The following is a 9606-nucleotide window of genomic DNA, read 5'->3' on the forward strand; positions in this document are numbered from 1 at the left end:
ATCTTATCCCTCCAATTCGTAAGCACACCTTTGCTCCTGATATTTATCCATCCAATCTTAGTGATGATGAGGCTGTGTTTAGAGCGTTGACCAGTATCAACTGGGCTACACCTGACTTCCAGCCAATGGATAAGCAAGGAGTTGGAGACAAAGAAGAGGTGCAAGAAGATCCTGAAGCTTCAACCTGCCAACAAGCATACGCCTGTGTACTTATCAAAATACTTTTCTGTACTGATAACTTTGATGAACGCTTTGGGCCATCAGATGCCTCGTAATAGGCTAGTTTAAACTCTTGATCTGCTATGCCATCGTGCATATTTTGCTTTGCATGATACTATGGATCTGCCATTTTAAAATCCGCCACTTTGTGCTTATGATATGAGCAATTTGAATCCATTCCTGCATACAAACAGATTGCAAGTATCCTGGCGGTTTACCGCTAGACGGGTCATAACGCCTAATATGAAACCACTGGTGACCAAAATAGTTCATAACCAGGCCAATTTAACCATAACCATATGTAAGCATAACAAATATATCATACCTTTGATATTTGATTATACTGCCGGCTTATCATACCAATGTAGTAAGGGTGATAACCCAAAATTTTGAACATGCAATATGCTTTCTAAATTGTCATATATTGCCAGCTTACAATGTCATAAGCTGGAAGGGGTAATATCCCAAACCTTAGAGCACAATGCTTCTAAGGAATTTAATATCACTATGTACTAGTGACTTATAGTCCAAAGCCAGGCCGAGTTAATAAACACCGGATATTTAACTTGTCAAAAAAGGTAATCCTCAAAAACTTTCCAATAGAAAAACACAAGATAACAAGGCATTTCATAGGCTGGCAGGCCGAAAAATCATGTGCTTTCAAGGGCCGCACAACCACTGAGTTAAACCTTCATACAAACCTTATAAGTCGGACCTCACATAATCAATCGTCGTTTTAACCCTGACAAGTTCAGGGTCTGTATAAGATTGACTTGTCAAAGTACGCCGGGTCATTCCAGGATTACCTGGGCGGAGTCGCAGACTTAAAAAGGCAGGATAACCTAGGTTTTTAGGTGAATACACCTGGCTTCCAAGCCTGGCTTTTAAGCCTATTACGAGGGTCATAAAAACTCTTGTCCATTGAACAAAGAGCCCCCAAGTAACATTTTTGAGTTGTGCTCAATGGGCACCTATGTTTGAGTTGTGATTTGCAACAGACTCTCTTTGGGCCTTTTACCCTGGGTGGCAAGCCCCCAAGTGTTTTATAAACATGGCATACACGCCGGATCAAACGGTAATCATAGCTTCACTTAATAAGACGGAAGCCCCCATGTGACCATATGAAATTTTCATATAATTATTATTATTAGAGATAAAACAATAGAGGCCCTGCTTTATCAGGGATGTCGGCTTTATTATTTTTATTGTAATATATACATTGTCAAAATATGTACATCAGAAGAGCCTGTGGCTCAGGTATAATAAGTCCGAGGATGAGCAATATTCCATTGCCGGCGGGTCTCCTCCTCCGACGTGCGTGAGTCTTTGTTGTCTCGAACATCGATAAGGTAATATGAACCATTGTTCAGATTCTTGCTGACCACAAAAGGTCCCTCCCAAGGCGGGGATAGCTTGTGCATATCAGTTTGATCTTGGATAAGCTGGAGCACCAAATTACCTTCCTGGAAGGTTCTGGTTTTAACCCAACGACTGTGGTAGCAGCGCAGATCTTGCTGGTAAATCGCCGAACGAGCCATCGCAAGGTCACGCTCCTCATCCAACATGTCAAGTGCATCCTGATGTGCTTTTTCATTATCAGCTTCAACATAAGCCACCACGCGAGGTGAGTCATGACAGATGTCACTAGGGAGAACTGCTTCTGCTCCATAAACCATGAAGAAAGGCATATAACCCATAGATCTGTTGGGGGTAGTATTGATACTCCATATGACTGATGGTAACTCTTCCACTCAACAACCCGGTGTTCTCTGCAAAGGAACCATAAGCCGGGGCTTGATGCCTCTCGAAATTTCTTGATTGGCTCTCTTAGCTTGACCATTAGATTAAGGGTGAGCCACTAATGACACGTCAAGCCGGATATGCTCACATTGACAAAATTCTTTCATAGCACCCTTGGATAGATTAGTGCCATTAACAGTTATGATACTGTGGGGAAAACCAAAATGAAAAATCACCTTTTTAATGAATTGAACCACCGTTGCCGCGTCACATTTAATGACCAGCTTTGCCTCAACCCACTTTGTAAATTTGTCAAATGCTACCAGAAGGTGCGTTTTTTTATCCTTGGACCTTCTGAAAGGTCCAACCATATCAAGCCCCCAGACTGCAAATGGCCAAGTAATTGGAATCATCCTCAATTCTTGAGCCGGCACATGGGCTTGTCATGAAAAGTTATGACATCCATCACACCCACTGACCAGGTTTTCAGCATCAGCATGAGCCGTCAGCCAATAAAATCCATGATGAAAAGCCTTATCTACAAGAGATTTAGAACCGACATGATGACCACAATCTCCTTCATGAATCTCTCACAGAATCTCACGGCCTTCTTTGGGTGAAACACAACGTTGAAACGCCCCTGTGACGCTGCAATGATGTAGCTCTCCATTAACAATGGTCATTGATTTGGACCGCCGAGTTATCTGCCTGGCCAATGTTTCATCCTCAGATACCTCGCCCCAGGTCATATATGCAAAATATGGAACTGTCCAATCAGGAATTACATGAAGAGCTGCCACCAATTGCGCTTCTGGATCAGGAATATCATGATATTCCTCTGTAGGCAACTTGACTGACGGGTTATGCAGAATATCTAAGAAAGTATTAGGTGGCACCGGCTTACGCTGAGAGCCTAGCCGGCTTAAAGCAGCAGCCGCCTCGTGCTTCCTTCGGTCAATATGCTCAACTTGATAACCCTTGAAATGACTCGCAATAGCATCAACCTCTCGACGATAAGCCGCCATGAGCAGATCCTTAGAATCCCAAGTACCAGAAACTTGTTGAGCTACCAAATCTGAGTCGCCAAAGCACCTCACCTGGCTTAAATTCATCTCCTTAGCCATCCAAAGACCATGGAGCAAGGCCTCATATTCAGCTGCATTGTTAGTGCAAGGAAACATCAATCGGAGAACATAACAAAATTTATCACCTCGAGGGGTAGCCAACAAAACTCCATCCCCCGAGCCCTCCAATTGCCTAGACCCGTCAAAATGAATAGTCCAATACGTGTTATCCAGCATTTCTTCAGGCATCTGCAGCTCTATCCAGTCATTGATGAAATCCACCAGTGTTTGAGACTTGATGGATGTGCGAGGCATATACTTCAAACCATGAGGTCCAAGCTCAATGGCCCACTTGGCTATCCGACCTGTGGCTTCTCTGTTTTGAATAATATCCCCTAAGGGAGCAGAACTAACCATAGTGATGGGATGACCCAAAAAATATTGCTTAAGCTTCTGGCTGACCATGAACACCCCATATACAAGCTTCTGCCAGTGCGGATACCTCTGCTTGGACTCAATAAGTACCTCACTGATGTAGTAAACCGGTCTTTGAACCGAGTATTCCTTGCCTGCCTCCTTCCGTTCCACCACAACAACTACGTTGATAGCTCGGGCATTAGCAGCCACACATAATAACAACGGCTCTTTATCAACAGGGGCAGCAAGAACGGGTAGCTCAGCCAGCTGCTTCTTCGAGTCCTCAAATGCTGCATTAGCGGCATCACTCCAGACAAAGTTATCTGTCTTATTCATCATCTGATACAGAGGGATACCCTTCTCTCCCAACCGGCTTAAAGCCGCTATACGACCCGCCAGACGTTGAACATCATTGATACACGCCGGCTTAGCCAAAGAAGTAATGGCTTTGATCTTCTCCGGATTAGCTTCAATGCCTCTGTTAGAAACCAAAAAACCCAATAGCACGCCTGCCGGTACACCAAAAACGCATTTGGCCGGGTTAAGCATCATCTTATAAACCCGGAGGTTATCAAAGGTCTCCTCCAAATCGTCTATGAATGTTTCCTTCCTTCTGGATTTCACCACTATATCATCCACATAAGCATGAACATTGCGCCCAACCTGATCATGAAGACAATTCTGCACACATCGCTGGTAAGTCGCCTGGGCACTTTTGAGCCCAAAAGGCATAGACACATAACAGAAGGCTCCAAAGGGAGTGATAAAAGTTGTCCTCTCCTGGTCCTTAACTGCCATCTTGATCTAATAATAACCAGAATAAGCATCCAAAAAACTTAAACACTCACAACGCGCCGTAGCATCAATAATTTGATCAATACAAGGGAGAGCAAAAGGATCAGCCGGACAAGCCTTGTTTAAATCTGTGTAATCCACACACATACACCAAGTGTCGTTCTTCTTAAGTACCAGCACCGGGTTAGCCAACCACTCAGGATGAAAAACTTCAATAATGAACCTGGCTGCCAAGAGCCGGACCACTTCTTCACCAATGGCCTTTCGCCTCTCTTCATTAAAACGACGGAGAAACTGCTTCACCGGCTTAAACTTCGGATCAATATTAAGACTGTGTTCAGCAAGTTCCCTCGGTACACCTGGCATGTGAGAAGGCTTCCATGCAAAAATGTCCCGATTCTCACGGATGAACTCGGTGAGCGTGCTTTCCTATTTCGGATCCAGATTAGCACTGATGTTGAACTGCTTAGATGAATCGCCAGGAACGAAGTCAACTAACTTGGTGTCATCCGCCGATTTAAACTTCAATGCCGGGTCATGCTCTGTAGTTGGCTTTTTCAGAGACGTCATGTCAGCCGGGTCAACATTGTCCTTATAGAACTTCAATTCCTCTATGGCACAAACGGACTCAGCATAAGCTGTGTCCATTTCTTCACACTCCAGGGCTATTTTCCGGCTTCCATGCACTGTGATAGTTCCCTTGTAACCCGGCATCTTGAGATGCAGGTAAACATAACAAGGCCATGCCACGAACATGGCATAAGCCGGCCGTCCAAATAGAGCATGATAGGGGCTTTGAATCTTGACCACCTCAAAGGTTAATGTCTCAGCCCGGGAATCATATTCATCCCCAAAGGCGACCTCAAAAGCAATCTTGCCTACAAGATATGCCGACTTACTAGGCACCACCCCATGGAAAACAGTATTGGATGGTTTAAGATTTTTATCAGTCAACCCCATCCGACAGAAAGTATCATAATAAATGATATTGATGCTGCTACCTCCATCCATGAGTACTTTAGTGAACTTGTACCCTCCAACCTGAGGTGCCACAACCAAAGCCAGATGACCCGGATTATCAACCCGGGGCGGGTGATCCTCTTGACTCCACACAATGGGTTGCTCAGACCATCACAAGTAATGGGGAATCACCGGCTCAATGGCATTCACAACCCTTTGATGGAGCTTCTGATCCTGCTTGCATAAACTTGTGGTAAAGACGTGGTACTACCCACTATTTAGCTGCTTCGGGTTATTTCGATAACCAGACTGATGCTGCTGCTGGTTGCCCTGATTACCGCCCTAATTGCCGTTATTGCCTTGATTACCTTGAAATCTAGAGTTAGAACCGCCACCACCATAACCCAGACCGTGAGAGCCGGATCCTGAGCCGCCACCTTGCCCATGATTGTCTTGAAAAAGATTTGAATTTTTATACTCCTTCATGATGAAGCAATCCTTCCAAAGGTGAGCGGACGGCCTTTCACGTGTACCATGCCTCGGGCAGGGCTGATTCAGCATATGCTCAAGATTGAACCCTGACCCCCAAGCTACAGGGGTGGATTACCCTTTCGAGCTGACCATTATTCTACATATTGGTATTAGCCACAAAGTCTAAATTGTTATCAGCTTTGCGCTTACCGTTGCCTCCCCGATTCGCCGGTTATGTTGCTGCCCTCTGGTACTGCCGCTCTTCTCTCTCTTTCCCAGCTTTTCATCATCAGACTCAAGGTCCTTGGTACCATCTGAGTCATCATACTTAACCAGAGCCGCCATGAGTGTCCCCATGTCATTGCAATGACGTTTGAGCCACCCTAATTTCTGCTTCAATGGCGTGAAACGATAATTGTTCTCCAACATTAAGACTGCTGAATCAGCATTGATGCAACCCAACGAGTGCAGGATTGCTGAGACCCGGCGCACCCAATGGGTTGTCGACTCACCTTCTTCTTCGACATAGGAAGCTAAATCCACAATTGACATAGGCTGCTTGCATGTGTCTTTGAAATTCTGGATAACCCGGGCTTTTAGCTCGGCCCATGACCCAATGGAGTTGGGCAGCAACCCTTTCAACCAAGTACGAGCCGTTCCTTCCAACATCATGGTGAAGTACTTAGCACATGCAGCATCATCAACATCCAGTAGTTCCATTGCCATCTCATAACACTCAACCCATGTTTCGGGGGGTAAATTGGCTGTGTAGTTGGACACCTTACGGGGACCCTTGAAATCCTTGGGCAAATGTACATTACGTATAGCCGGCACGAAGCATGGCACACCCAAAGTCCTGGATGTCACCCCTGTCTCCACGGAAGTTGTCGGACGAACCGCGAAATCCTGATGAGCCACATACTGAGCTGCCAGCTCGGCCTTCCCGATGCGCTCTTCCTTGATCTACTACGTTCTGGGCATTAGCCCCACCACCTGTCGGGTTATGTCCACGGGGAGGGTTGTGGTTCCGCGCACTGCTTGACACAGTCGGTTCATCGATATGCCTGCTATAACTTTGACTTGGGCGAGGGGTTGAATGGATCCTCTCAGGACTGTGAGAATAAGCTGCTTGTTGTGCCAAATCCGTCTAAAGTAATTCTCCGGCCCGTCAGATCTGCATTGCCACCGGTGACTCACCCTTAACTGGTAGAGCTGCCAGTCGTGTCGCCACAACAATCATATTATCCAAAGGGTTAGAATAATGACCTAGCGGTGTCGGCACATGCTGAAGCAGAGTTGTATTCAGACGCGGTGGCTCGGTCGTACACGGCTAAACCGGTGCCACCATCCCAGGTGCTTCACCCCCGGTTTACCTCTGGCGGGTTACTGGGCCCTGCTCCTGGCGTGTTAAAGAGATTTCTCGCCTCGTAAACTAACGGCAGACGGGTCTGATGCCTCCTCCTCATGACTTCGTTTGAAGAGTTCTGGTCCATCATGAGTCGGAAAGACTCCGACTGAATCCACTGTGCCTGAGCATACAAAGTGGCCCGCTCCGTAGCCATCCTAGTATTCTCTACGTTCAGCTCCTCCTTGGCCTGTGCTATCTCATCGCATAGCTTCGCAACTTCCGCATTATGCTGATCCTGATCTACCGGGTTAACCACCGCTATTAACAATGTTGTCAGCTTATCTAGCAGATCAGTTATGATTTGAGCCGGAAGGCGCAAAGGGTCTCCTGCCCCGGCAGCCGTTGCCGCTACTGACCCGGAGATCATTGCTGCCGTAGTTGAAGAGTTCTGTACTGGTTGCGTACCGGCCATAAAGATTGCAACTCTGTTCGGCGGCTCATAGGGGTCTGGAATACTGTCGCCATCGGAATAGCCCCCAAGCCGGCCATCTTACAGTTGGTACAGCAATTCAGTTTCACCAGTGGATGATTCACCATCCGAGTAAACGACCGTCTCACCATCAGATACAGATCTATCCTTAGGTTCCGCTCCATGGATGAATCCCATGAAGGCATGCTTTACGGTGGGCTGAACTCAGGTGGGTCTCGCACGCTGAGCCGTCTCGATGATATCGGTGCTGATGTCCGGCTCAGGGCCCAGTTCGTCGATCTTGCCGATGAAGACGTGGATTTCACCAAAGGGACCCGGTACCCATACTCGATTGAGCCGGCCTCGGGGCCCCAGCCTGTGTCGTCGATGTAGAGCTTGCCGCGACGACTCTTGGTCATCCGGTCCATAGCGTATCCCTTAATCCCTTCGAAGCTGCCCTTCAAGAACTCGAAACCACCGTGCGCTAGCCCCACGGTGGGTGCCAACTGTCGTGGGATTGTCACGGCAGATGTCCTAGTGTGAGGACTTAGTCGTGGAGCCATCGGACTAGGTTAGCTTAAAGGGGTTAAACGGGACAAAGGACACATAGGTTTTTATACTGGTTCGGCCCCTTGCGGTTAAGGTAAAGGCCTAATCCAGTTGTAGGTGGTATTGCTAGATTTCGATTACCAAGGAGCGAATACGCTTGACCTAGTTCTCGATTTGTTGTCTGACGTCCTTAACTCGCGGCCGGGTCATCCCTTGATATACATAGATTGACGCCCGGTGGCTTACAAAGTCCCGGCCGGCTTATAAACATATCTGACTCGGTGACCTAATTACAACTGCCTTATAGCACAAGTCACATACATATGGCGGTTTACACCTACGGGCCTTAAGCCGCCTTTGGGCCTTTGGGCTCTTCATAAGTCATCTTCATGAACCGCCATCTTCAACTCCTTCCTGGGCTTTGTCCTATGAGTCGCTAGGTGTATAACCCGGCCCCTCCTAGGCGGTTAACTCAGTAGCTATATCACCAACAGTTAAGGTTTCCTAACCATGGACATGAGTTGTCATTTGATAATGCGATCACATCATTAGGAGAATGATGTGATGGACGTGACCCATCCGTTAGCTTAGCAAGTTGATCGTTTGGTTTTATTGCTATTGCTTTTTCCATGTCATATACATATTCCTTCGACTATGAGATTATGCAACTCCCGGATACCGGAGGAATACTTTGTGTTCTATCAAACATCACAACGTAACTGGGTGATTATAAAGATACTCTACAGGTATCTCTGAAGGTGTTTGTTGGGTTGGCATAGATCGAGATTAGGATTTGTCACTCCGAGTATCAGAGAGGTATCTCCGGGCCGTATCGGTAATGCACATCATGATAAGCGTCGCAAGCAATGTGACTAATGAGTTAGTTGCGGTATGATTCATTACGGAACGAGTAAAGAGACTTGCCGGTAACGAGATTGAACTAGGTATGAAGATACCGACGATCGAATCTCTAGTAAGTAACATATGAATGACAAAGGGAATAACGTATGTTGTCATTATGGTACGACCGATGAAGATCTTCGTAGAATATGTGGGAACCAATATGAGCATACATGTTCCGCTGTTGGTTATTGACCGGAGGGGTGTCTCGGTCATGTTGACATAGTTCTCGAACCTGTAGGATCCGCATGCTTAACATTCGATGACGATTTTTGTATTATATGAGTTATGTGATTTGGTAACTGAATTTTGTTCAGAGTCCCGAATGAGATCACGGACATGACTAGGAGTCTCGAAATGGTCGAGAGGTAAAGATTCATATATAGGACGATGATATTCGGACACCAGAAGTGTTCCGGGGGTACCAGGTACATTTCGGGTCACCGGAAGGGGTTCCGAGCACCCCCTCACAAAGATTTGGGCCTATTAGGCCAAGAGGGGAAATGCAGCAGCCAACATGGGGTGTTGCGCCCCCCATGTAGGCCAAATAGGAAGAGGAAGGAAAGGGGGAAGAGAGAAAGGAAGGGGAGGGATTCGGCCTCCCCCTTCCTTCTCTCCCCCTCCTCTTTCCTTCTCCTTCCGGAAAACAAGGAAAGGGGGGAGAATTGGGGTGG

The sequence above is a fragment of the Triticum aestivum genome, chromosome 4A (genome assembly GCF_018294505.1).
Source record: "Triticum aestivum cultivar Chinese Spring chromosome 4A, IWGSC CS RefSeq v2.1, whole genome shotgun sequence".
Lineage (NCBI taxonomy): Eukaryota > Viridiplantae > Streptophyta > Magnoliopsida > Poales > Poaceae > Triticum > Triticum aestivum.